Source organism: Triticum aestivum, chromosome 5D, assembly GCF_018294505.1.
Source record: "Triticum aestivum cultivar Chinese Spring chromosome 5D, IWGSC CS RefSeq v2.1, whole genome shotgun sequence".
NCBI classification, from domain to species: domain Eukaryota; kingdom Viridiplantae; phylum Streptophyta; class Magnoliopsida; order Poales; family Poaceae; genus Triticum; species Triticum aestivum.
In genome coordinates, this window is record NC_057808.1 from 202,232,267 (window position 1) to 202,259,241 (window position 26,975).

Below are 26,975 nucleotides of genomic sequence, written 5' to 3' on the forward strand. Positions count from 1 at the left end.
CAAGAGGTAGCATGGTACAAATTTTGTTCCATTTGGGTAGGTTTGGGGACATGCTTCTCACAAACCGGAGTTTCTCACAACAACGTGATGGTTTTCGGTAGGGAACGTCCCACCTTTGGGGACGAAGCGATATTCATTGCTTCTTATTGCTTTCAAAATTGTTCTCGTGTCAACATAGAACAACAGGAGTGTTGTGTGAATTTTTTTGATTTTTCGTGCTTCGTTTGGACATTTTTATGCATTAGCTGAGTTTTCAATGCATTTATGTGCATAATTCAAATTTGAACTACATGCACATGCTCCAGTGCATATAAATTGGTCGAAAAATCAAATCTGTGTCCTTGGGTGCATCCTTAGGTCCCATGCAAGAAATGGGAATGAATTTCAAACACCAGGGCACCGTTGATTGCCGGCAAAACATTGAGATGCCTGGTTTTTAAATTCCAGTAAATCCACAACTCGTCTGAAATTCATGAAACTTGGCATGCTATCATGGAGCGGCATCAACATGCCATGGTAAAAAAATTGTCCGATTTGGGGCAGGTTTGGGTATATGCTTCTCACAAACCGGAGCTTCTCACAATAAGCATGATGGTATTCGGTAGGGAACGTCCCACCTTTGGGGACGAAACTATATCCATTGCCTCTTATTGCTTTCAATTTTTTTTCTCGTGTCGACATAGAACAATAGGAGTGTTGTGTGATTTTTTGTGATTTTTCAGGGTTCGTTTGGACATTTTTATGCATTAACTGAGTTTCAATGCATTTATGTGCATAATTCAAATTTGAACTACATGCACATGCTCCGGTGCATTTAAAATGGTCGAAAAATCAAATATGTGTCCTTGGGTGCATGCTTAGGTCCCATGCAAGAAATGGGAATGAATTTCAAATATCAGGGCACCGTTGATTGCCGGCAAAACATTGAGATGCCTGGTTTTTAAATTCTAGTAAATCCAAAACTCGTCTGAAATTCATGAAACTTGGCATGCTATCATAGAGCGGCATCAACATGCCATGGTACAAATTTTGTCCCATTTGGGGCAGGTTTGGGTACATGCTTCCCACAAACCGGAGCTTCTCACAATAAGCATGACGGTTTTCGGTAGGGAACGTCCCACCTTTGCGGACAAAACGATATCCATTGCCTCTTATTACTTTCAATTTTTTTTCTCGTGTCAACATAGAACAGCAGGAGTGTTGTGTGAATTTTTGTGATTTTTCGGGGTTCGTTTGGACATTTTTATGCATTAACTGAGTTTTCAATGCATTTATGTGCATAATTCAAATTTGAACTACATGCACATGCTCCACTACATATAAATTGGTCGAAAAATCACATATGTGTCCTTGGGTGCATGCTTAGGTCCCATGCAAGAAATGGGAATGAATTTCAAACACCAGGGCACCGTTGATTGCCGGAAAAACATTGAGATGCTGGTTTTTAAATTCTAGTAAATCCTAAACTCGTCTGAAATTCATGAAACTTGGCATGCTATCATGGAGCAGCATCAACATGCCGTGGTACAAATTTTGTCCCGTTTGTGGCAGGTTTGGGTATATGCTTCTCAAAAACCGGAGCTTCTCACAACAAGCATGATGGTTTCGGTAAGGAACGTCCCACCTTTGGGGACGAAACGATATCCAATGCCTCTTATTGCTTTCAATTTTTTTTCTCGAGTCAACATAGAACAACAGGAGTGTTGTGTGAATTTTTGTAACTTTTCGAGGTTCGTTTGGACATTTTTATGCATTAACTAAGTTTTCAATGCATTTATGTGCATAATTCAAATTTGAACTATGCACATGCTCCACTGCATATAAATTGGTCAAAAAATCAAATATGTGTCCTTGGGTGCATGCTCAGGTCCCATGCAAGAAATGTGAATGAATTTCAAACACCAGGGCACCGTTGATTGCCGGCAAAACATTGAGATGCCTGGTTTTCTAATTCTAGTAAATCCAAAACTCGTCTGAAATTCATGAAACTTGGCATCCTATCATGGAGCGGCATCAACATGTCATGGTACACATTTTGTTCCATTTGGGGCAGGTTTGGGGACATGCTTCTCACAAACCGGAGTTTCTCACAACAAGCATGATGGTTTTCAGTAGGAAACGTCCCACCTCTGGGGACGAAGCGATATTCATTGCTTCTAATTGCTTTCAAAAAAAATTCTCGTGTCAACATAGAACAACAGGAGTGTTGTGTGAATTTTTATGATTTTTCGGGGTTCGTTTGGACATTTTTATGCATTAACTGAGTTTTCAATGCATTTATGTGCATAATTCAAATTTGAACTACATGCAAATGCTCCAGTGCATACAAAATGGTCGAAAAATCAAATATGTGTCCTTGGGTGCATGCTTAGGTCCCATGCAAGAAATGTGAATGAATTTGAAACACCAGGGCACCGTTGATTGCCAGCAAAACATTGAGATGCCTGGTTTTTAAATTTATTAAATTTAAACCTTGTCTGAAATTCATGAAACTTGGCATGCTATCATGGAGAGGCATCAACATGCCGTGGTACAAATTTGGTCCCATTTGGGGCAGGTTTGGCTATATGCTTCTCACAACAAGCATGATGGTTTTCGGTAGGGAACGCCCCACCTTTGGGGACGAAACAATATCCATTGCCTATTATTGCTTTCAATTTTTTTTTTCGTGTCAACATAGAACAACAGGAGTGTTGTGTGAATTTTTGTGATTTTTCGGGGTTCGTTTGGAAATATTTATGCATTACCTGAGTTTTCAATGCATTTATGAGCATAATTCAAATTTGAACTACATGCCCATGCTCCACTACATATAAATTGGTCAAAAAGTCAAATATGTGTCCTTGGGTGCATGCTTAGGTCCCATGCAAGAAATGGGAATGAATTTCAAACACCAGGGCACCGTTGATTGCCGGCAAAACATTGAGATGCCTGGTTTTTAAATTCTAGTAAATCCAAAACTCGTCTGAAATTCATGAAACTGGGCATGCTATCATGGAGCGGCATCAACATGCCGTGGTACAAATTTTGTCCCATTTGGGGCACGTTTGGGTATATGCTTCTCACAAACTGGAGCTTCTCACAACAAGCATGATGGTTTTCAGTAGGGAACGTCCCACCTTTGGGGACGAAACGATATCCATTGCCTCTTGTTGCTTTCAGATTTTTTTCTCGTGTCAACATAGAACAACATGAGTGTTCTGTGAATTTTTGTGATTTTTCGGGGTTCATTTGGAAATTTTTATGCATTAACTGAGTTTTCAAAGCATTTATGTGCATAATTCAAATTTGAACTACATGCACATGCTCAGGTGCATATAAATTCGTCAAAAAATCAAATCTGTGTCCTTGGGTGCATGCTTAGGTCCCATGCAAGAAATGGGAATGAATTTCAAACACCAGGGCATAGTTGACTGCCGGCAAAACATTGAGATGCCTGGTTTTTGAATTCTAGTAAATCCAAAACTCGTCTGAAATTCATGAAACATGGCATGCTATCATGGAGCGGCATCAACATGCCGTGGTACAAATTTTGTCCCATTTGGCGCTGGTTTGGGTATATGCTTCTCACAAACCGGAGCTTCTCACAACAAGCATGATGATTTTCGGTAGGGAACGTCCCACCTTTGGGGACGAAACGATATCCATTGCCTCTTATTGCTTTCAAATTTTTTTCCCATGTCAACATTGAACAACAGGAGTGTTGTGTGAATTTTTGTGATTTTTCGAGGCTCGTTTGGACATTTTTATGCATTAACTGAGTTTTCAATGCATTTATGTGCATACTTCAAATCTGAACTACATGCACATGCTCCAGTGCATATAAATTGGTCGAAAAATCAAATCTGTGTCCTTGGGTGCATGCTTAGGTCCCATGCAAGAAATGAGAATGAATTTCAAACACCAGGGCATCGTTGATTGTCGGCAAAACATTGAGATGCCTGGTTTTTAAATTATAGTAAATCCAAAACTCGTCTGAAATTCATGAAACTTGGCATGCTATCACGGAGCGGCATCAACATGCCGTTGTACAAATTTTGTCCCATTTGGGGCAGGTTTGGGTATATGCTTCTCACAAACCGGAGCTTCTCACAACAAGCATGATGGTTTTCAGTAGGGAACGTCCCGCCTTTGGGGACGAAACGATATCCATTGCCTCTTATTGCTTTCAAGTTTGTTTCTCATGTCAACATAGAACAACAGGAGTGTTGTGTGAATTTCTGTGATTTTTCGGGGTTCGTTTGGACATTTTAATGCATTAACTGAGTTTTCAATGCATTTATGTGCATAATTCAAATTTGAACTACATGCACATGCTCCACTGCATATAAATTGGTCGAAAAATCAAATCTGTGTCCTTGGGTGCATGCTTAGGTCCCATGCAAGAAACGGGAATGAATTTCAAACACCAGGGCACCGTTCATTGCCGGCAAAACATTGAGATGCCTGGTTTTTAAATTCTAGTTAATACAAAACTCGTCTGAAATTCATGAAACTTGACATGCTATCATGGAGCGGCATCAACATGCCGTGGTACAAATTTTGTCCCATTTGGGGCACGTTTGGGTATATGCTTCTCACAAACCGGAGCTTCTCACAACAAGCATGATGGTTTTCAGTAGGGAACGTCCCACCTTTGGGGACGAAATGATATCCATTGCCTCTTATTGCTTTCAATTTTTTTCTCGTGTCAACATAGAACAAGAGGAGTGTTATGTGAATTTTTGTGATTTTTCGGGGTTCGTTTGGAAATTTTTATGCATTAACTGAGTTTTCAATGCATTTATGTGCATAATTCAAATTTGAACTACATGCACATGCTCAGGTGCATATAAATTGGTCAAAAAATCAAATATGTGTCCTTGGGTGCATGCTTAGGTCCCATGCAAGAAATGGGAATGAATTTCAAACACCAGGGCAAAGTTGACTGCCGGCAAAAAAATGAGATGCCTGGTTTTTGAATTCTAGTAAATCCAAAACTCGCCTGAAATTCATGAAACCGTGCATGCTATCATGGAGCGGCATCAACATGCCGTGGTACAAATTTTGTCCCATTTGGCGCAGGTTTGGGTATATGCTTCTCACAAACCGGAGCTTCTCACAACAAGCATGATGGTTTTCGGTAGGGAACGTCCCACCTTTGGGGACGAAACGATATCCATTGCCTCTTAATGCCTTTCAAGTTTTTTTCTCGTGCCAACATAGAACAATTGGAGTGTTGTGTGAATTTTTGTGATTTTTCGGGGTTCGTTTGGACATTTTTATGCATTAACTGAGTTTTCAATGAATTTATGTGCATAATTCAAATTTGAACTACATGCACATGCTACACTGCATATAAATTGGTCGAAAAATCAAATATGTGTCCTTGGCTGCATGCTTAGGTCCCATGCAAGAAATGGGAATTAATTTCAAACACCAGGGCACCATTGATTGCTGGCAAAACATTGAGATGCCTGGTTTTTAAATTCTAGTAAATCCAAAACTCGTCTGAAATTCCTGAAACTTGGCATGCTATCATGGAGCGGCATCAACATGCCGTGGTACAAATTTTGTCCCATTTAGGGCAGGTTTGGGTATATGTTGTTCAGAAACCGGAGCTTCTCACAACAAGCATGATGGTTTTCGGTAGGGAACGTCCCACCTTTGGGGATGAAACAATATCCATTGCCTCTTATTGCTTTCAAATTTTTTTCTCGTGTCAACATAGAACAACAGGAGTGTTGTGTGAATTTTTGTGATTTTTCAGGGTCCATTTGGACATTTTTATGCATTAACTGAGTTTTCAATGCATTTATGTGTATAATTCAAATTTGTACTACATGCACATGCTCCAGTGCACATAAATTGGTTGAAAAATCAAATATGTGTCCTTGGGTGCATGGTTAGGTCCCATGCAAGAAATGGGAATGAATTTCAAACACTAGGGCACCGTTGATTGCCGGCAAAACACTGAGATGACTGGTTTTTGAATTCTAGTAAATCCAAAATTCTGTTAACCATTCACGATGCCACATGTATTGGTTTTAATTGCTGTAGGAGGTGCCGCGCGGGCAGCTGCTTGACCTTGACTGAACGGGAGGCGTGCGAGCGCCGTCCGGTGCGCAGGCTGGCCGAGAGGCGTGCAAGCTGTCCTCGAGTGCGCAGGCTCACCGGGAAGCGTGCGAGTTGTATGTTGTGCAGGCTCACTGGGAAGCGAGCCCTTTGACTTGCATGGCCGCCCACCTTGCTCGCATCCTCTCCATTAATGGCGACCAAGCCGCAGTTTAATTCACTTTTTAAATATAAAACACTCATCGCAAATGTTTTAGTTAGAACACCCGTATGCAAACCGACAGCTTCCCCAGGAAGCCAAGAGAAAATGTGCCGAGCAGGATTTCTGCAGCTCTTGATCGCAAACGATTTATATAGAACACCCATATGCAAAGTGAGAGCAGCGCAGGATTTGTGCATCCCTTCAATGCAAACGGTTGTTTTGGATGACCCGTGTGCAACCACGTACAAACAATTTGGTAAGATTTGTCAATCCTTGTAACACTGCAATTTGTCAAAATATGAAGCTAAAAATCACTAGCTGTATCTAATTTTTGCAACTAAAATTCAGTAATTAAGCATAGATTTCATTCATAGATTAAGCAGTCGTTCTTAATTTATACAAACAGTTCAACTCGAGAGCTAAACCGACCAAACTTTTCCCCAATTGTTGCCAACCACGTACTGAAATAGCTAGTTCAGGTATATATACTAGCTACTTTTAAGTACGTTGTACAATTACACCACATCTATAGTCAAATGAACTGAACAAAATAGCCCCTAAATACTACTACTACTGCGGAGGGGCTTTGTACTACTTCCGGCTGCCTCTCCTCTGCCGAGCGTGCTCAGTAAGAGGCGGAGGAGGAGGAGCCTGCCGACGAGCTGGGCAACCGCAATGTGGTGCCTACCGCTAATGCAGCTTCAGCGACGCTCACCTCGAACACCCTCTGCCGCTCCAGACGACCCCTCTCGAAGCGGTGGTTCTCCTCGTAGATCTCCTGATTCCTCGCCTCTCAGGCAGCGTGTGCCGCGGCCACTGCGGCGGTAAGGCACTTTGCGTGCTCAACGAGGCGCTCCTCCTCCTCCCGCAGGAACACGACACAATAAGAACACCCACGAGGACACATACAGAGAGGACATCCAGTGGTTCCAATGGCGCTCCCAGCGATCGACGACGACAACGGCGGGCAGTTCACCATGATTGAGAACCCACAAGTATAGGGGATCTATCGTAGTCCTTTCGATAAGTAAGAGTGTCGAACCCAACGAGGAGCACAAGGAAATGACAAGCGGTTTTCAGTAAGGTATTCTCTGCAAGTACTGAAATTATCGGTAACAGATAGTTTTGTGATAAGGTAATTCGTAACGGGTAACAAGTAACAAAAGTAAACAAGGTGCAGCACGGTGGCCCAATCCTTTTTGTAGCAGACAAGCCTGGACTAACTCTTATATAAAGGAAAATGCTCCCGAGGACACATGGGAATTATCGTCAAGCTAGTTTTCATCACGCTCATATGATTCACGTTCGTTACTTTGATAATTTGATATGTGGGTGGACCGGTGCTTGGGTACTGCCCTTCCTAGGATAAGCATCCCACTTATGATTAACCCCTCTTGCAAGCATCCGCAACTACAAAAGAAGTATTAAGGTAAACCTAACCATAGCATGAAACATATGGATCCAAATCAGCCCCTTACGAAGCAACACATAAACTAGGGGCTTCTGTCACTCTAGCAAACCATCATCTACTTATTACTTCCCAATGCCTTCCCCTAGGCCCAAACAATGGTGAAGTGTCATGTAGTCGACGTTCACATAACACCACTAGAGGAAAGACAACATACATCTCATCAAAATATCGAATGAATACCAAATTCACCTGACTACTTATAGCAAGACTTCTCCCATGTCCTCGGGAACAAACGTAACTACTCACAAATCATATTCATGTTCATAATCAGAGGGGTATTAATATGCATAAAGGATCTGAACATATGATCTTCCACCAAATAAACCAACTAGCATCAACTCCAAGGAGTAATCAACACTACTAGCAACCCACATGTACCAATCTGAGGTTTTGAGACAAATATTGGATACAGGAGATGAACTAGGGTTTGAGATGAGATGGTGCTGGTGAAGATGTTCATGGAGATTGATCCCCTCCCGATGATAGGATCGATAGTGATGACGATGGTGATGATTTCCCCCTCCCGGATGGATGTTTCCCCGGCAGAACAGCTCCGCCGGAGCCCTAGATTGGTTTCGCCAGGTTCCGCCTCGAGACGGTGGCGCTTCGTCCCGAAAGCTTCGTTCTGATTTTTTGCAGGGCGAAAGACTTCATATAGCAAAAGATGGGCACTAGAGGCCTGCCAGGGGGCCCACGAGGCAGGGGGCGCGCCCAGGGGTAGGGCGCGCCCCCACCCTCGTGGACAGGGTGTGGCCCCCCTCTGGTGCTTTCTTCGCCCAATATTTTTAATATATTCCAAAACTGACTTCCGTGGAATTTCAGGACTTTTGGAGTTGTGCAGAATAGGTCTCTAATATTTGCTCCTTTTCCAGCCCAGAATCCCAGCTACCGACATTCTCCCTCTTCATGTAAACCTTGTAAAATAAGAGAGAAAAGACATAAGTATTGTGACATAATGTGTAATAATAGCCCATAATGCAACAAATATCAATATAAAAGCATGATGCAAAATGGACGTATCAACTCCCCCAAGCTTAGACCTCGCTTGTCCTCAAGCGGAAGCCGATAACGAAAAATATGTCCACATGTTTAGAGATAGAGGTGTCGATAAAATAAAATACAGACATGAGGGCATCATGATCGTTCTTATAACATCAACATATATATATATAGTCATATGATTTCTTATGCTAAAGTAACAATCTATTCACAATGTCAAGTATTAATCTGAAACTTCATTGAAAACTAACAAACCATGATCTCGGTCATTGAAGCAATTGCAATTTATCGTAACATCGGAAAGAGTCAATATAAGAGCTTTTCAGCAAGTCCACATACGCAACTATCATTTAGTCTTTCACAATTGCTAACACTCACGCAATACTTATGGGTATGGAGTTTTAATCGGACACAGAGAAAGATAGGGGCTTATAGTGTTGCCTCCCAACCTTTTACCTCAAGGGTAATGTCAACAATAATAATTTATGATAACTTACATCCAATTGGATATATATATCAGGATCTTCCCAACATAATGTGCTTGCCAAAGGATAAAGTGTAAAAAGGAAAGGTGAAGATCACCATGACTCTTGTATAAGACATGAGACGAAAATAAAAGACGAGCCCTTTGCAGAGGGAAGCAGAGGTTGTCATGTGTTTTTATGGTTGGATGCACAAAATCTTAATGCGAAAGAATGTCACTTTATATTGCCACTTGTGATAGGGACCTTTATTATGCAGTCCGTCGCTTTTATTGCTTCCATATCACAAGATCATATAAAGCTTATTTTCTCCACACTAATAGATCATACATATTTAGAGAGCAATTTTTATTGCATGCAACAAGGTCAACTTACTTGAAGGATCTTACTCAATCCATAGGTAGGTATGGTGGACACTCATGGCAAAACTGGGTTTAAGGATATTCAGAAGCACAAGTAGTATCTCTACTTGGTGCAAGGAATTTGGCTAGCATGAGGAGGATAGGCAAGTCCAACATGTTGGATGATCCATGACAATATACTTTATTTCGGATATAAGAAAACATAACCCATTATGTTGTCGTCCTTGTTCATCATCAACTTTTTAGCATGTCATATTTTAATGAGTGCTTACAATCATAAAAGATGTCCAAGATAGTATATTTATATGTGAGAACCTCTCTTTCTTTATTACTTCCTATTAATTGCAACGATGACCAAAACTATGTTTGTCAACTCTCAACAACTTTTATTCATCATACTCTTTATATGTGAAGTCATTACTCTCCATAAGATCAATATGATCTCTTTAATTCTTTTTACTCTTTCTCTTCTCTTTTATTTTTATTCCCTCAAGATCATAGCAAGATAATCAAGCCCTTGACTCAAAACTAATCTTTATTATATATAGCTCACAGACTTGATAACATAGAAGGATCATAAAGCAAAACTCAAAACTAAAACTTTATTCTACTAGATCAAGATATTACCAGAAGGATCAAACTAAGAAAAACAGTAAAGATAGGAGTGTGATGGTGATACAATACAGGGGCACCTCCCCCAAGCTTGGCAGTTGCCAAGGGGAGTGCTCATACCCATGTGCTTATGTCTCTTTCCTCAGAAGTGGTGATGATGGAGTTGTTGATGATGTAGGCTTGTCGTCCATCTTCCAAGGCATAGGCTCACCATCATAGAAGGATGATCAAGTCTCCGGGATCCTCAAATCTGCAGCCAAACTCATCCTCTTGAATCTATATTCATACTCACAGTTTTGGTTTTGCAGGTCATAGATCTGGGCTTGGAGGTGCTCGATTTTCTCGTGAAGCTTGAAGATGGTCTCCCCAATGTTCTTGGCATCTAGCTTGTGGTTGTTGGTAAACTCCGTGATCATTATGTGGTTGGCGTCGAGTCCATGTTCCACCATCTCCTGGCACTTGAAAACTTGTTGCTCCATTGCTTTGAGTCTTGTCTCCACGCTTCCGGTCCTCATTGGTCCCTCAACATCGCCGATGTGCGGCAACCCCTCACGCATCTCGATGGTTTGAGGGTGTTGCAGCACCTCCGCGAGGTAGGGGTTGATGACCTTCTCGAAGAACTTGTCCTTGGGGGCGCTTCGAGACGTCATGGAGATCTGGATCTGTCAGAAAAACAGCTCGAAAACAAAAACATGAGGTATTTGCGTGATACGAGGGTCAAAACCTTCGGCAGATTATATAATGATTTTTTACTGACCAAAAGAAGTATTGTGCAAGAAAACAGAGTCTGGAGAGCACACGAGGTGCCCACGAGGCAGGGGCGCGCCCTACCCCCTGGGCGCGCCCTCCACCCTCGTGGATGCCTCGTGTCCTTTTTGGACTACTTCTTATTTTTCCTATTTTATTAAATATTCCAAAACAGAGAAAAAAATGCTATTAGAACTATTTTGGAGTCGGTTTACTTACCGTACCACATACCTATTCCTTTTCGGAGTCTGAAACGTTCTGGAAAGTGTCCCTTATGTACTCCTCCGGGGTTACGGTATCAATAACATTAGTTTCAACATTTATGGGATTACCTGAGATCTAATGTTTGATTATTTGACTGTTCACCACCTTCGGATTTGTGCCTTCGAAGTTGTTGATTTTTATGGCACCAGAACGATAGACATCCTCGATAACGTAAGGACCTTCCCATTTAGAGAGGAGTTTTCCTGCAAAAAATCTTAAACAAGAGTTGTATAGCAAAACATAATCACCTACATTAAGCTCACACTTTTGTATCCTTTTGTCATGCCATCTTTTAACTTTTTCTTTAAACAGTTTGGCATTCTCATAAGCTTGGGTTCTCCATTCATCAAGTGAGCTAATGTCAAATAGTCTCTTCTCACCGGTAGGTTTGAAATCATAATTGAGCTCTTTAGTGGCCCAATATGCCTTATGTTCTAGTTCGAGAGGTAAATGACATGCTTTTCCATAAACCATTTTATCCGGAGACATTCCCATAGGATTTTTATATGCAGTTCTATAGGCTCATAATGCATCATCGAGTTTCTTGGACCAATTCTTTCTAGATCTATTAACAGTCTTTTGCAAAATTAATTTAATCTCTCTATTACACAGTTCTACTTGACCACTAGACTGTGGGTGGTATGTAGATAAAATTCTATGATTAACATCATACTTAGCAAGCATTTTATGAAAAGCACCATGAATAAAATGTGAACCACCATCGGTCATTAAGTATCTAGGGACTCCAAACCTCGGAAAAATAACTTCTTTAAGCATCTTAATAGAGGTGTTATGATCAGCACTACTAGTTGGAATAGCTTCTACCCACTTAGTAATGTAATCAACAACAACTAAAAATATGTGTATACCCATTAGAGGAAGGAAACGGTCCCATATAATCAAAGCCCCAAACATCAAATGGTTCAATAACAAGTGAATAGTTCATAGGCATTTCTTGACGTCTACTAATATTACCAATTCTTTGACATTCATCACAAGACAGGACAAACTTACGGGCATCTTTGAAAAGAGTAGGCCAATAAAAATCGGATTGCAATACCTTATGCGCAGTTCTATCTCCAGCATGGTGTCCTCCATAAGCCTCAGAGTGACACTTGCATAGGATCTGTTCCTGTTCATGCTCAGGTACACAACGTCTAATAACACCATCTACTCCTTTTATAGAGGTGTGGGTCATCCCAGAAGTAATGTCTTAAATCATAGAAAAACTTTTTCTTTTGCTGATATGTGAAACTAGGTGGTATAAAGTTAGCAACAATGTAATTAGCATAATCAACATACCATGGAGCAGTACGAGAGGCATTTATGACAGCTAATTGTTCATCGGGAAAGCTATCATCAATAGGTAGTGGGTCATCAAGAACATTCTCTAACCTAGATAAGTTGTCTGCAACGGGGTTCTCAGCTCCCTTTCTATCTATAATATGCAAATCAAATTCTTGTAGTAGGAGAACCCATCTAATAAGTCTAGGTTTAGCATCTTTCTTTTCCATAAGATATTTAATAGCAGCATGATCAGTGTGAACAGTTACTTTAGAATCAACAATATAAGGTCTGAACTTATCACAAGCAAATACAACTGCTAAAAATTCTTTTTCAGTAGTAGCATAATTTCTCTGGGCACTGTCTAGAGTTTTACTAGCATATTGGATAACATTTAATTTCTTATCAACTCTTTGTCCTAGAACAGCACCTACAGCATAATCACTAGCATCACACATAATTTCAAAGGGTAAATTCCAATCAGGAGGCTGAACAATAGGTGCAGAAATCAAGGCTTTCTTAAGTATTTCAAATGCTTCTACACAATCATCATCAAAGACAAAAGGAACATCTTTTTGTAAGAGATTAGTCAGAGGCCTAGAAATTTTTGAGAAGTCTTTAATGAACCTCCTATAAAAACCGGCATGACCAAGGAAACTTCTTATACCTTTAATGTCCTTAGGATACGACATCTTTTCAATAGCATCAACTTTAGCTTTATCAACTTCAATACCTCTTTCAGAAATTTTATTTCCCAAGACAATACCTTCATTAACCATAAAGTGGCACTTCTCCCAATTCAAGACAAGATTAGTTTCTTCACATCTCTGCAAAACTCGATCAAGGTTGCTTAAGCAATCATCAAAAGAAGTTCCATATACAGAGAAATCATCCATGAAAACCTCAACAATCTTTTCACAAAAGTCAGAGAATATAGCATTCATACATCTTTGAAAGGTAGCAGGTGCATTGCATAAACCAAAAGGCATACGTCTATAAGCAAAGGTACCGAAAGGGCAAGTAAAAGTGGTCTTTTCTTGATCCTCTTTTGACACAAGTATTTGAGAGAAACCAGAATAACCGTCTAGAAAGCAAAAATGTGTATGTTTGGATAATCTTTCTAGCATTTGATCAATAAAAGGTAAAGGGTAATGATCCTTTTTAGTAGCTTTATTTAGTTTGCGGAAATCAATTACCATTCTATAACCTATAACAATTCTTTGTGGAATCAATTCATCTTTATCATTAGGAACAACAATAATACCTCCCTTCTTAGGGACACAATGGACAGGACTTACCCACTGACTATCAGCGACAGGATAAATTGTACCTGCCTCCAAAAGCTTTAGTATTTATTTTCTTACCACTTCTTTCATCTTAGGATTTAACCGTCATTGGTGATCAACAACCGGTTTAGCGTCTTTCTCCAATTTTATTTTGTGCTGACATAGAGTGGGACTAATGCCCTTAAGATCATCAAGAGTATATCCAATAGCAGCACGGTGCTTCTTCAGAGTTTTCAATAATTTCTCTTCTTCCTGCTCTGAAAGGTTAGCACTAATAATAATGGGACATATCTTCTTTTCATCAAGATAAGCATATTTAAGAGTATCAGGTAATGGTTTAAGCTCAAACACGGGATCACCCTTGGGTAGAGGAGGATCCCCTAGAATTTCAACAGGCAAGCTGTGTTTCAAAATAGGTCCCTGTTTAAAGAATACTTCATCTATTTCCCTTCTTTCATTCATAAACATATCATTTTCATGGTCTAGCAAATATTGTTCTAAAGGATCATTAGGAGGCACGACAATAGAAGCAAGACCAATAATTTCATCTTTACTAGGCAATTCTTTATCATGGGGTTGTCTATGAAATTTAGCAAAATCAAAATCATGAGACATATCCCCTAAACCAACAGAAACAATATCCTTTTTGCAGTCTATCTTAGCATTAACAGTATTCAAGAAGGGTCTACCAAATATAATGGGACAAAAGTTATCTTGTGGGGAAGCAAGAACAAGAAAATCAGTAGGATATTTAATTTTCCCACACAAGACTTCAACATCTCTAACAATCCCAACCGGTGAGATAGTATCTCTATTGGCAAGCTTAATAGTAACATTAATATCTTCTATCTCAGCAGGTGCAATATCATGCATAATTTCTTTATGTAAGGTATAAGGTATTGCACTGACACTAGCACCCATATCACATAAGCCATGATAACAGTGATCTCCTATTTTAACCGAAACAACAGGCATGCCAACAACAGGTCTATGTTTATCTTTAGTATCAGGTTTAGCAATTCTAGCAGCTTCATCACAGAAGTAAATAACATGCCCATCAATATTATCAACCAATAGATCTTTAACCACAGCAATACTAGGTTCAACTTTAATTTTCTCATAGGGTTTGGGTGTTCTAATATTACTTTTCTTGACCATAGTTCAAGCTTTAGCATGATCCTTTATTCTAGCAGGGAAAGGTGGTTTCTCAATATAAGCGGTAGGAACAATAGGATCAACATTATAAGTGATAGTCTTTTCAACTTTAATAGGTTCAACTACTTTTACTTCAATGGGAGGATGATATTTAAACCACTTCTCCTTAGGAAGATCAACATGAGTAGCAAATGATTCACAGAAAGAAGCTACTATCTCAGAGTCAAGTCCATATTTAGTGCTAAATTCACGGAAAACATCGGTATCCATAAAAGATTTAACACAATCAAACTTAGGTGTTATACCTGACTCCTTACCTTCGTCGAGTTCCCAATCTTCAGAGTTGCATTTAATTCTTTCCAATAAATCCCATCTGATTTCAATAGTCTTCATCATAAAAGAACCAGTACAAGAAATATCGAGCATGGAGCGATTATTGAGGGAAAGCCGAGCATAAAATTTTTGAATAATAATTTATCTTGAGAGCCCATGATTGGGGCATGAATATAACATTGACTTAAGCCTCCCCCAAGCTTGAGCGATACTTTCTCCTTCGCGAGGCCAAAAATTATATATATATATATATATATATATATATATAAAAAAAAATTACGATCACGATGAACCAGATGCATAGGATAAAACTTCTGATGAAATTCCAATTTCAATCGGTTGTAGTACCATGATCCAATATCATCGCATAGCCTAAAGCATGTAAATGCCTTTCCCTTCAAAGATAAAGGGAAGACCTTCTTCCTCATAACATCCTCGGGCATACCTGCAAGCTTAAATAATCCACAAACTTCATCCACATAGATTAGGTGAAAATCGGGATGCAATGTTCCATCTCCTGTAAAAGGATTAGCTAGCAGTTTCTCTATCATACCCGAAGGAATTTCAAAGTAAACATTTTCAGTGGGTTTAGCAGGTTGAGGAGAAACTCTTTGCTCTACCGCTCGGGGTGAAGATACCCCGAACAAGCCCCTCAAAGGATTACTTTCCATAGTAACAAGTGACAGTAAATTTCAGCACAGTATATAAATTTTTCCTTACCAAAGGCGCTTACCAAAGGCGCTTCACTCCCCGGCAACGGTGCCAGAAAAGAGTCTTGATGACCCAAAAGTATAGGGGATCTATCGTAGTCCTTTCAATAAGTAAGAGTGTCGAACCCAACGAGGAGCAGAAGGAAATGACAATCGGTTTTCAGTAAGGTATTCTCTGCAAGTACTGAAATTATCGGTAACAGATAGTTTTGTGATAAGGTAATTTGTAACGGGTAACAAGTAACAAAAGTAAACAAGGTGCACCAAGGTGGCCCAATCCTTTTTGTAGCAAAGGACAAGCCTGGACAGACTCTTATATAAAGGAAAATGCTCCCGAGGACACATGGGAATTATCGTCAAGCTAGTTTTCATCATGCTCATATGATTCGCGTTCGTTAGTTTGATAATTTGATATGTGGGTGGACCGGTGCTTGGCTATTGCCCTTCCTTGGACAAGCATCCCACTTATGATTAACCCCTCTTGCAAGCATCCGCAACTACAAAACAAGTATTAAGGTAAACCTACACTGGTGCGCGTCGGTCCTAAACAAACAGTTTTTAACCCCTTTCCGCGACGGCATCTGGAACCGTCATGTGGGCGATAGGGGGGGTCCTTCCTACACGACCCAGAAACCATCGGGGATATGCCCTCTTGGCACACACGTTCGGCAAAATGAGGTCGTGTGGGATCGGTGAGCGTGCAAATACGGAAATACGTACAGTATAGCTAAAAAATACAATTATACGGCAAAATTGTTTCCAGTCGCAAGTACATCCCACACAGTCAGTCCCCGCTAAACGTTTCCGTTCGTATGTACATCCCACACAGTTGCTCCAAGGAAAACGTTTGTGCAAGGTGGCGTAACGCAAACAGTTTTGAAGAGAATGTCGTGTGTGATTGTTCATTGATCCAACATGGTTTATTCCTAGAAACTGTGTGCGTTGCCTAAGGCCATCGCCCATGGTGGTTTCCCATTAACCGTTTGCAATAGGAAAACCCAATTAGCAAGCTAATTGGCCAATTAGCGGGCTAATTGCCCTATTATTAATAATCCATTTACTAATCTAATTAACATTTATATTAAGCACATAATATATTCCATTTCCATATTAAGGAAGCAGGATTTCATAATTGAAATACATCAGAGTACAACATGATATAGCTTCAGCACTCAGCTACCCCATTACACAACTGCACCAGCAGCAAGTTTCACATGCAACATCTAGAACCTTTCGAAATTAGCATCTTAGACGGTACATAGAGAGATGCATCTCATCTGGAAAACTGCTGAAGCGGAAGGCGAATATTGAGCCTTCATTCATGTTGAAGGTCTTTGCAACTTTAGGCCAGTGCCTGTGGATGATTGACCGTCCATCCTTCGACCTCTTCAGGAACACTTCAATATTGAACCATGGGTGTTGTATGAAAACTTTCCTCGCCTCCTGACCACAGAGGTGGTTTGAGAGGTAATCATCAGTGAAGCCTGAAAACAAGGATGTGCATAAATATCTTCTCTATATTGGAAATGGGGCAAAGGAATACAAAAAGGCAAGGTATAATAGTTAGTACCATCTTGTAAACCTCAGTGCTTCCCATTGTTTCCCTGCAACACATATAAGGTAGTTAGTCATCAGGTTAAGTAAGGGTTCGCATGCTATCAGTAAAATATGTTGATGATAAATAAGCACATTGCAGATTCATCAGATTAATTCAAGCCACATGGAAAACCCATTTATCCAAACCAAGCATGATTAAGAACTAGGAAATATAGCACTTGTATATGTTTCTCATGTATTAAGTGCAGCCAAATTCGATTTATTCCTCACATGGTATACAATAACAGAATGCAGCCACAACAATTGAACATCGCATTGCAGAATTGAACCAAGCAGTTAACTAAACACCACAACAAATGAACCAAACGTTAACTGAGCACCACATTGCACAATATAACATACTCCTAATAGAAGATCAGACAGTTAACCAAACCAAGCATGCTTAACAACTTGGAAATATAGCAATTGTATTTGTTTCTCATGTATTTATTACAGCCAAATTCGATTTATTCCTCACATGGTATACAATAACAGAATGCAGCCACAACAATTGAACATCGCATTGCAGAATTAAACCAAGCAGTTAACTAAACACCACAACAAGTGAACCAAGCCACAACAAATGAACCAAGTAGTTAAGTAAACACCAATTGAACAATATAACATACTCCTAATAGAAGATCAGACAGTTAACCAAACCAAGCATGCTTAACAACTTGGAAATATTGCACCCTGAAGAATTGAACATCACATTTGCAGAATTGAACCAAGCAGTTAATTGAACACCACATTGCATGACATATAGAACATATACACTATAGCAGAAGTTGCATGGTAAAAGTAGATAGCGCAATTCACTAGAATTTGTTAAGGAAAGGCAGTAACTAGCAAACTGAACATGGGTCCTTATAGTGAGCTAATAAGACAAGCTACTCCTCATTGTCGGAGATATCGATGACAATTGGCTCCTTGGACATGGAAGAGGGCGAGGCCTCTGCATCGTGGGTGCCCTCGTTATAGTGGTGAGTTGCCTGAGCCGCTCCGGGCACCAACCTGCTGGCTCTCGAGATGAGGTAAGCAAATGCACGCTGAGAAAACACCTCGTAGTCTTCGTCGAAGGCACTGACGATGGCCTCGAGGAAATGCCACGAACTGTCATTTAAAGCAGCCAACCGCATCGCGGCGTCGGCGCATGAGGCGTCAACGGTGGCCTCGACAGCGAGGTGCTCCTCCAAGATCTAGGGGTCGACATAAATGGCAGCCATCGCGACCTCATCTGCGCGTGTGGCCGCGATTTGCTTCTCCGTTGCCAAATGCTCCTTGAGGTCCTGGCTATACCGCATGCACCATGGCTTAGGCCGGCGCTTATTTGGTGGAGGGGTCGGTGATTTGGGTGGAAGGTGTCGCGCTCGCGCCGGCGGTCGGGCCATGTGCGATGTGGAAGGAGGAGGAAGATGGGGTCGGGTGTGGATTACCTGCCTGGATAGGCGAGGCCGAGCAACGTGAAGGAGGGTCGCCGGCGAGGAGGCGATGACGCTGTAAGCAAGGAGTGAAGGTTTCAACTTGGAAAGGAAGGCGGAAAGAGGGGAAATGTGGCTTTTGGTAAGGGGAGGGGGCGGGGAGGTAGATATTTCCGCGGAAGCCGAAAATTTGCAATCGCTTCAGCCAAAAAACTGGCGCGCAAAGTGTCATCAGACACGGTCCCTTACTTAGACACGGTTTGAAGATATATTGTGCTGCATCTCACACGGTTGGTTATAATAAACTGTATGGGATCTACTTGATTTTTGGTCTTGATTTTAATTACATAATGGGGTCACAGCGGCCACGGACGGTGTTTGAATTGTTAGACCTTTTATCTGCAGTGATCATAAAAGAATTGGAATTATTAAGGGTTCGTTTGGACATTTTTATGCATTAAGTGAGTTTTCAATGCATTTATGTGCATGATTCAAATTTGAACTACATGCACATGCTCCAGTGCATATAAATTCGTTGAAAAATCAAATCTTTATCGTTGGGTGCATGCTTAAGTCCCATGCAACAAATGGGAATGAATTTCAAAAACCAGGGCACCATTGATTGCCGGCAAAACAGTGAGATGCCTGGTATTTAAATTCTAGTAAATCCAAAACTCGTCTGAAATTCATGAAACTTGGCATGCTATCATGGAGCGGCATCAACATGCCGTGGTACAAATTTTGTCCCATTTGGGGCAGGTTTGGGTATATCCTTCTCACAAACCGGAGCTTCTCACAACAAGCATGATGGTTTTCGGTAGGGAACGTCCCACCTTTGGGGACGAAACGATATCCATTGCCTCTTATTGCTTTCAAGTTTTTTTCTCATGTCAACATAGAACAACATGAGTGTTGTGTAAATTTTTGTGATTTTTCGGGGTTCGTTTGGACATTTTTATGCATTAACTGAGTTTTCAATGCATTTATGTGCATAATTCAAATTTGAACTACATGCGCATGCTCCAGTGCATATAAATTCGTTGAAAAATCAAATATGTGTCCTTGGTGCATTCTTAGGTCCCATGCAAGAAATGGGAATGAATTTCAAACACCAGGGCACCGTTGATTGCCGGCAAAACATTGAGATGCCTGGTTTTTAAATTCTAGTAAATCCAAAACTCGTCTGAAATTCAGGAAACTTGGCATGCTATCATGGAGCGGCATCAACATGCCGTGGTACAAATTGTGTCCCATTTGGGGTAGGTCTGGGTATATGCTTCTCACAAACCGGAGCTTCACACAACAAGCATGATGGTTTTCGGTAGGGAACGTCCCACCTTTGGGGATGAAATGATATCCATTGCCTCTCAATGCCTTTCAAGTTTTTTTCTCGTGCCAACATAGAACAATAGGAGTGTTGTGTGAATTTTTGTGATTTTTCGGGGTTCGTTTGGACATTTTTATGCATTAACTAAGTTTTCAATGCATTTATGTGCATAATTCAAATTTGAACTACATGCGCATGCTCCAGTGCATATAGATTCGTTGAAAAATCAAATCTGTGTCCTTGGGTGCATGCTTAGGTCCCATGCAAGAAATGGGAACGAATTTCAAACACCAGGGCACCGTTGATTGCCGGCAAAATATTGAGATGCCTGGTTTTCAAAATTCTAGTAAATCCAAACTCGTCTAAAATTCATGAAACTTGGCATGCTATCATGGAGCGGCATCAACATGCCGTGGTACAAATTTTGTCCCATTTGGGGCAGGTTTGGGTATATGCTTCTCACAAACCGGAGCTTCTCACAACAAGCATGATGGTTTTCGGTAGGGAACGTCCCACCTTTGGGGATGAAACGATATCCATTGCCTCTTATTGCTTTCAAGTTTTTTTCTCGTGTCAACATAGAACAACAGGAGTGTTGTGTCAATTTTTTTGATTTTTCGGGGTTCGTTTGGACATTTTAATGCATTAACTGAGTTTTCAATGCATTTATGTGCATAATTCAAATTTGAACTACATGCGCATGCTCCAGTGACTATAAATTGGTTGAAAAATCAAAAATGTGTCCTCATGTGCATGCTTAGGTCCCATGCAAGAAATGAGAATGAATTTTAAACACCAGGGCACTGTTGATTGCCGGCAAAATACTTAGATGCCTGGTTTCTAAATTCTAGTCAATCCAAAACTCGTCTGGTGCGCATGTTCATCGGGAAGCGTGCGAGATGTTCAATGCAGGATTTGTGCATCTCTTCAACGCAAACGGTTCGGTGAAGTAGTAAAGCGGCATAAAATAAACCAAAAAATATACGTGCTGCCACACGCCCCGTGTGTCGTGCGAGTAGGCGTGAGTTGACGGGACCCATGCGAGCAGTCCGTCGCGTAGGCATACCGAGAGGCATGCATGCAGGTGTGTGGATCGACGGGGAGGCGTGCGAGTAGTTGTGTGAAATGATGGTAGGAATGGCAGACATGCGTCGCACAGGCTCACCGGGAGGCGAGACAACTTTTGACCGCAGCCTGCCTCGCTCCCACTGGTCCGTATTAATTGCGCACCCGAGCCGCCGGCCATAATGGGCGGGCACACCCCCGGTCCACAGTGGTCACCGACGTCTGGACGCCGGAGTGTATGATGATACCGCCGAAGCGCACCATCGGAGGGAGTGGCGACGTCGGGGCTAGTGAAGCACCCGCACAACGTGTCAAGCTGGCCACAGAGGTTTCCGTCGCCGCCGACGAGGTCTCGCGCAGGCAGCAGCACGACCTTGAATTTGTCGGCACCGTCGTGCCCCCCCCCCCCAGCTGGAGCCGGAGGTCAACAGCAACTCCGGCAACAACTGCGACTCCGAGGGAAAACCGGTTAGTCACCTACATATATGTTTTTTTTTGACTGGGCACCTACATATATGTTTGCTCCTTTTTTCTTCCTGATCTTGGGAATTGATTTCGAGTGTCCTACATGTTAAGCCATTTTTTTCTTTCAGATTCATATGAACACAGATGAGGCTACGACCAGTGCCACCGCCGGATGTAGATCTTCGACCCGGCTGTGCGGCCAGAAGCGCCCCCTGGACCTGAGGAACCAGTAGAATCTCCGGCGGACCACATCAGCGATCTCCTGGACGGAATCCTTGGGGAGATCATCTCCCTTCTCCCCACCAAGGATGGCTGCCGCACACAAGTCCTCGCATCTCGGTGGCGCACTCTGTGGCGCACTGCGCCTCTTAATCTCGACTGTCGTCAGCTATCTGTTGATGATGATTCCGAACTCCCCGGAGCCATCATCTCCTCCCACGGGGGCTCCGTTCAACGCATCTGCATCCCGGCATGCTACCTGCTAGACATACCCTGCACGGTGGCCGCCTGCCTGACATCCCGTCAATTCGATAAACTGCAGCAGCTTAAGTTCTACCATTACAACGATAGGTTTCCACCAAGAGCTGCATCTGTGCCCTCACCACCGATGCCCATCTCATGGTTTTCCTCCTCTCTCCACACCGTCACCTTGACCCAGTGCCATCTAGCAGACTATCTGGTACAGATGCTTCGACTGCCAGTGCTGAAAAAACTTGCGCTTGTGTTGGTTGATCTGTCGGTGGCCTCACTTCACAGCATCATCCACTCTAGCTGCCCTGCACTGCAGCGTTTGGTGCTTGTTTTTGGAATAGGAATCCATATCCCTTGTCTCAAAATAAAGTCGCCTCACCTTGTAAGCATTGGAATTCATTTTGAAGGACATGAGCTCATCATCGAAGACGCCCCTTCACTTCAAAGGTTGCTCCTTAATTGTTGTTATAAACCTTGATTTTATGGATCAGACCGAGTTAGATGTCATTGTCCTGTTCAATCTGGATTTTGCCTAAACCTGATGAGCAATTAATCCTTGTGCTTTTGTATTGTTTGTTAGCTGGAGTTAGATATTGTTTCCTTTTTCAACTCGGCTTTGACCCATATTTTCTTTCATACTGGGCCAATGGCTTGCCATTTCTTTAATTAAGACATAAATATTATAAGCATTCACAACATAGGCAAAGAACATCACTCTCGCGGGATCCTTGAGATCATTGTTCATTATAGAACCACAAGTTTTAGTGCCCACCAGCACCCACAAACTTATTTTCAGCTTGCACACCAAGGGATGTAATTCTTAATAAGAAAAGCTGCATGGTAGTCACATATTTGGATTTATCATTTGGGACCCACAGGAAAAAGCCTATCCAGGGCGGTGCCGACTCGACAGTAAACATTGAGAAACCTGGTTTTAAAATTACTGTAAATCCAAAACTCGCCTCAAAATCATGAAACTTGGCATGGTGTTATGTCATAGCACCAACATGTTGTGGTAAAAACTAGTCCAATTTGGCTCAAGTTTTGGTACAATCTTCTTACAAACCGGAGCCATTCTAATTATTGTTGTAATTTCTAGCTTATTTCTCTTTTTATTGGTTAACCCGCCAAATACTTTTTATATATAATAGATGTGTGTGCCCGTCTAGCGCACACACGTTGACCTATCTAACTGTTTCAGTTGTTGTGGCTAATCGCAAACAGTTCGTCCATGTAAAGTGTATGCCATCAATCACAGACACTTTGATCTGGCTGCCGGTTTCTGTTATGTTGCCTAATCGCAAACAGTTAATCCTTCTGAAGCGTATGCCCTCAGTCACACACACCTTTATCTGGCCGACCGTTTCTTTTGTGTTGCCTAATCACAAACAGTTCATCCGAGTGAACCGTATGCTCTATATCGCACACGCCTTCATCAGGCTGCCCATTTATTTGGTACCGCCTCATCACAAACAGTTCATTGGACTGAACCGTATGCCCTGGATCGCACACGCAACTAAAATCTGAACTGTGTTTGATGGCTCCGCCATCGCAAACGTTTTGCACCTTTTTTGACGGTTCTTTTACACTACCATTTGCGATTATTGCATCGCACACAGTTCTTTGAAGGGTCTCTGATCGTAGTGTCGTGTTAGCAGCATCCTGCAGTAGTGCTAACCATAGCATGAAACATATGGATCCAAATCAGCCCCTTACGAAGCAACACATAAACTAGGGTTTAAGATTCTGTCACTCTAGCAACCCATCATCTACTTATTACTTCCCAATGCCTCCCCCAAGGCCCAAACAATGGTGAAGTTTCATGTAGTCGACGTTCACATAACACCAAATTCACATGACTACTTATAGCAAGACTTCTGCCATGTCCTCAGGAACAAACATAACTACTCACAAATCATATTCATGTTCATAATCAGAGGGGTATTAATATGCATAAAGGATCTGAACATATGATCTTCCACCAAATAAACCAACTAGCATCAACTACAAGGAGTAATCAACACTACTAGCAACCCACACGTACCAATCTGAGGTTTTGAGACAAAGATTGGATACAAGAGATGAACTAGGGTTTGAGATGACATGGTGCTGGTGAAGATGTTGATGGAGATTGACCCCCTCCCGATGAGAGGGTCGATGGTGATGACAATGGTGATGATTTCCCCCTCTCGGAGGGATGTTTCCCCGGCAGAACAGCTCCGCTGGAGCCCTAGATTGGTTTTGCCAGGTTCCGCCTCGAGACGGCAGCGCTTCGTCCCGAAAGCTTCCGTCTGACTTTTTCCAGGGCGAAAGACTTCATATAGCAAAAGATGGGCACCGGAGGCCTGCCAGGGGGCCCACGAGGCAGGGGGCGCGCCCAGGGGGTAGGGCGCGCCCCACCCTCGTGGACAGGGTGTGGCCCCCCTCTGGTGCTTTCTTCGCCCAATATTTTTAATATATTCCAAAACTGACTTCCGTAGAATTTCAGGACTTTTGGAGTTGTGCAGAATAGGTCTCTAATATTTGCTCCTTTTCCAGCCCAAAATCCCAGCTGCCAACATTCTCCCTCTTCATGTAAACCTTGTAAAATAATAGAGAAAAGGCATAAGTATTGTGACATAATGTGTAATAACAGCCCATAATGCAATAAATATCGATATAAAAGCATGATGCAGACGTATCACACATCACGTAGTGGACACCCATATGAGGGGGAAGGCCCTCTCGGTGGTGTACACGAACAATCCGGTCTCGGTGGAGAGCTCCATCCAAACTATGGAGCAGTTCCTTGCGGAGGACAAGTACCGAGTGGTCGGCTTCGACCTCGAGTACACCATCGGTCATGCCGGGCACGATCAGAAGGTTGCCGTCGCCCAGTTGTGCGTGCGACATGACGTCCTCGTCTACCACTTCCACCTTGCCACAAGGCCTTGCGAGCGTTTCTCCAGGTTTATCAATAGCTCCGACTATAGTTTCACTACGGTGGACACCACCAACAATCTAAAAGCGCTCAAGGTTTCGGACTTGAAATGCCTGAATCTTGTCAACATCCAGCACAACTACAAGGTCTGGGGCAGCGACAAAAACAAATTGAACTCCCTGGTTGACCTCGCCTCGGCCATCCTCGACCCCTACTACGCGAAGATGTAGTAAGAGAGCAATAAGGACAAGAACGCCTGGCACAGTGTGTGGCATAAGAGACTGGATGAACAACATGTCAAGTACGCGGCCATGGACGCGTACACAAGCTACGAGATGTACAGGCGGATCGTTGACATGAGGAATTGTCTTCTTCCTGACAAAGACGAGGGATCGAGCCACATAGCAGTGGCGGGAGCGTCACAAGAAGTAGATGACTAGACGATCGTTTCTCCTACTTTAGAATGCATGCAATTGTTTATTGAGGTGTGTGCGAATGATCTGTATAGTCACTTATGTAATTGGATGTTTATTTCAGTTATATATATATACATGTTATTCTACTGTAGACAGAGCAATTCACACGGCTTATTAGCAGCAATCGTCTGTGTTATTATTGGTCTTCGCACACATTTCATATTACGGACCTGTTTGCCGCGTATCACACACATCTTGTTCAATTGAACCATTTCCATTGTGTTGCCTAATCACACATAGTTCATCCCAGTGAACCGTATGCTGTATATCACACACGCCTTCATCTGGCTGCGCGTTTCTTTTGTGCCTCCTCATCCCAAATAGTTAATTGAGCTGAACCGTATGCCCTGCATCACACACGCAACTAAATTCTGAACCGTGTTTGATGCATCTGTCATCGCAAACTTTTTGCCCCTTTTTTGACGGTTTTTTTCCACCACCGTTTGCGATTATGGCATCGCACACAGTTTCATCAAAGGGTCTCTGATCGTAGTGTCGTGTCTGGACCATCCTGTAGTAGTGATCAAACACGGTTCAGATTTTAGTTGCGTGTGCGACGTAGGGCATACGGTTCAGTTCAATTAACTGTTTGCGATGAGGAGGAAGAAAAGAAACAGGCAGCCAGATGAAGGTGTGTGTGCGATATAAAGCATATGGTTGACTCAGATGAACTATTTGCAATTAGGCAACACAAAAGAAACGGTCAGCCAGATCAAGGTGTGTGCGATATACGGCATGCGGTTCACTCGGATGAACTATTTGCATTGAGACAAGAGAACAGAAGAACAACATTATATACTTGTAACATGACATGATTGCAATAGCAAATTAAACATCCAATTACGTTATATAACAAATACCATAAATATTGCAAGGTTCAAATTCAAAGATTACAGCGCCCAAATTCAAACATTGCAAACATCATCATTTCTGCAAAGGGATCAGCTGCTGACAAGTCATGTATGGGTTTGACACAATGACTTCCAATTGCTTTGCTATATGCTCTTCCAATACGAAGTTTAGCTTTTTTGGAGCCTCTTCCATTCTGCAGTACCTGCCGGCTCTGATCAACATACCATTCATCTTTCCTAATTAAATGCGTGTTCAACCTCAGTACCCTCGGCACCTTTGCTCTGGCAAGAAAGAACCTGGCGAGTGTAATCTTCGGTAAGGTCCCTCGGTAGGAGTTCAAAGTAATATTTGAGAGATGCAGATCTAGGCATTCGATGTGATTGTCGTTATAAACATTATCCACCTCCGATCCTATTATTAT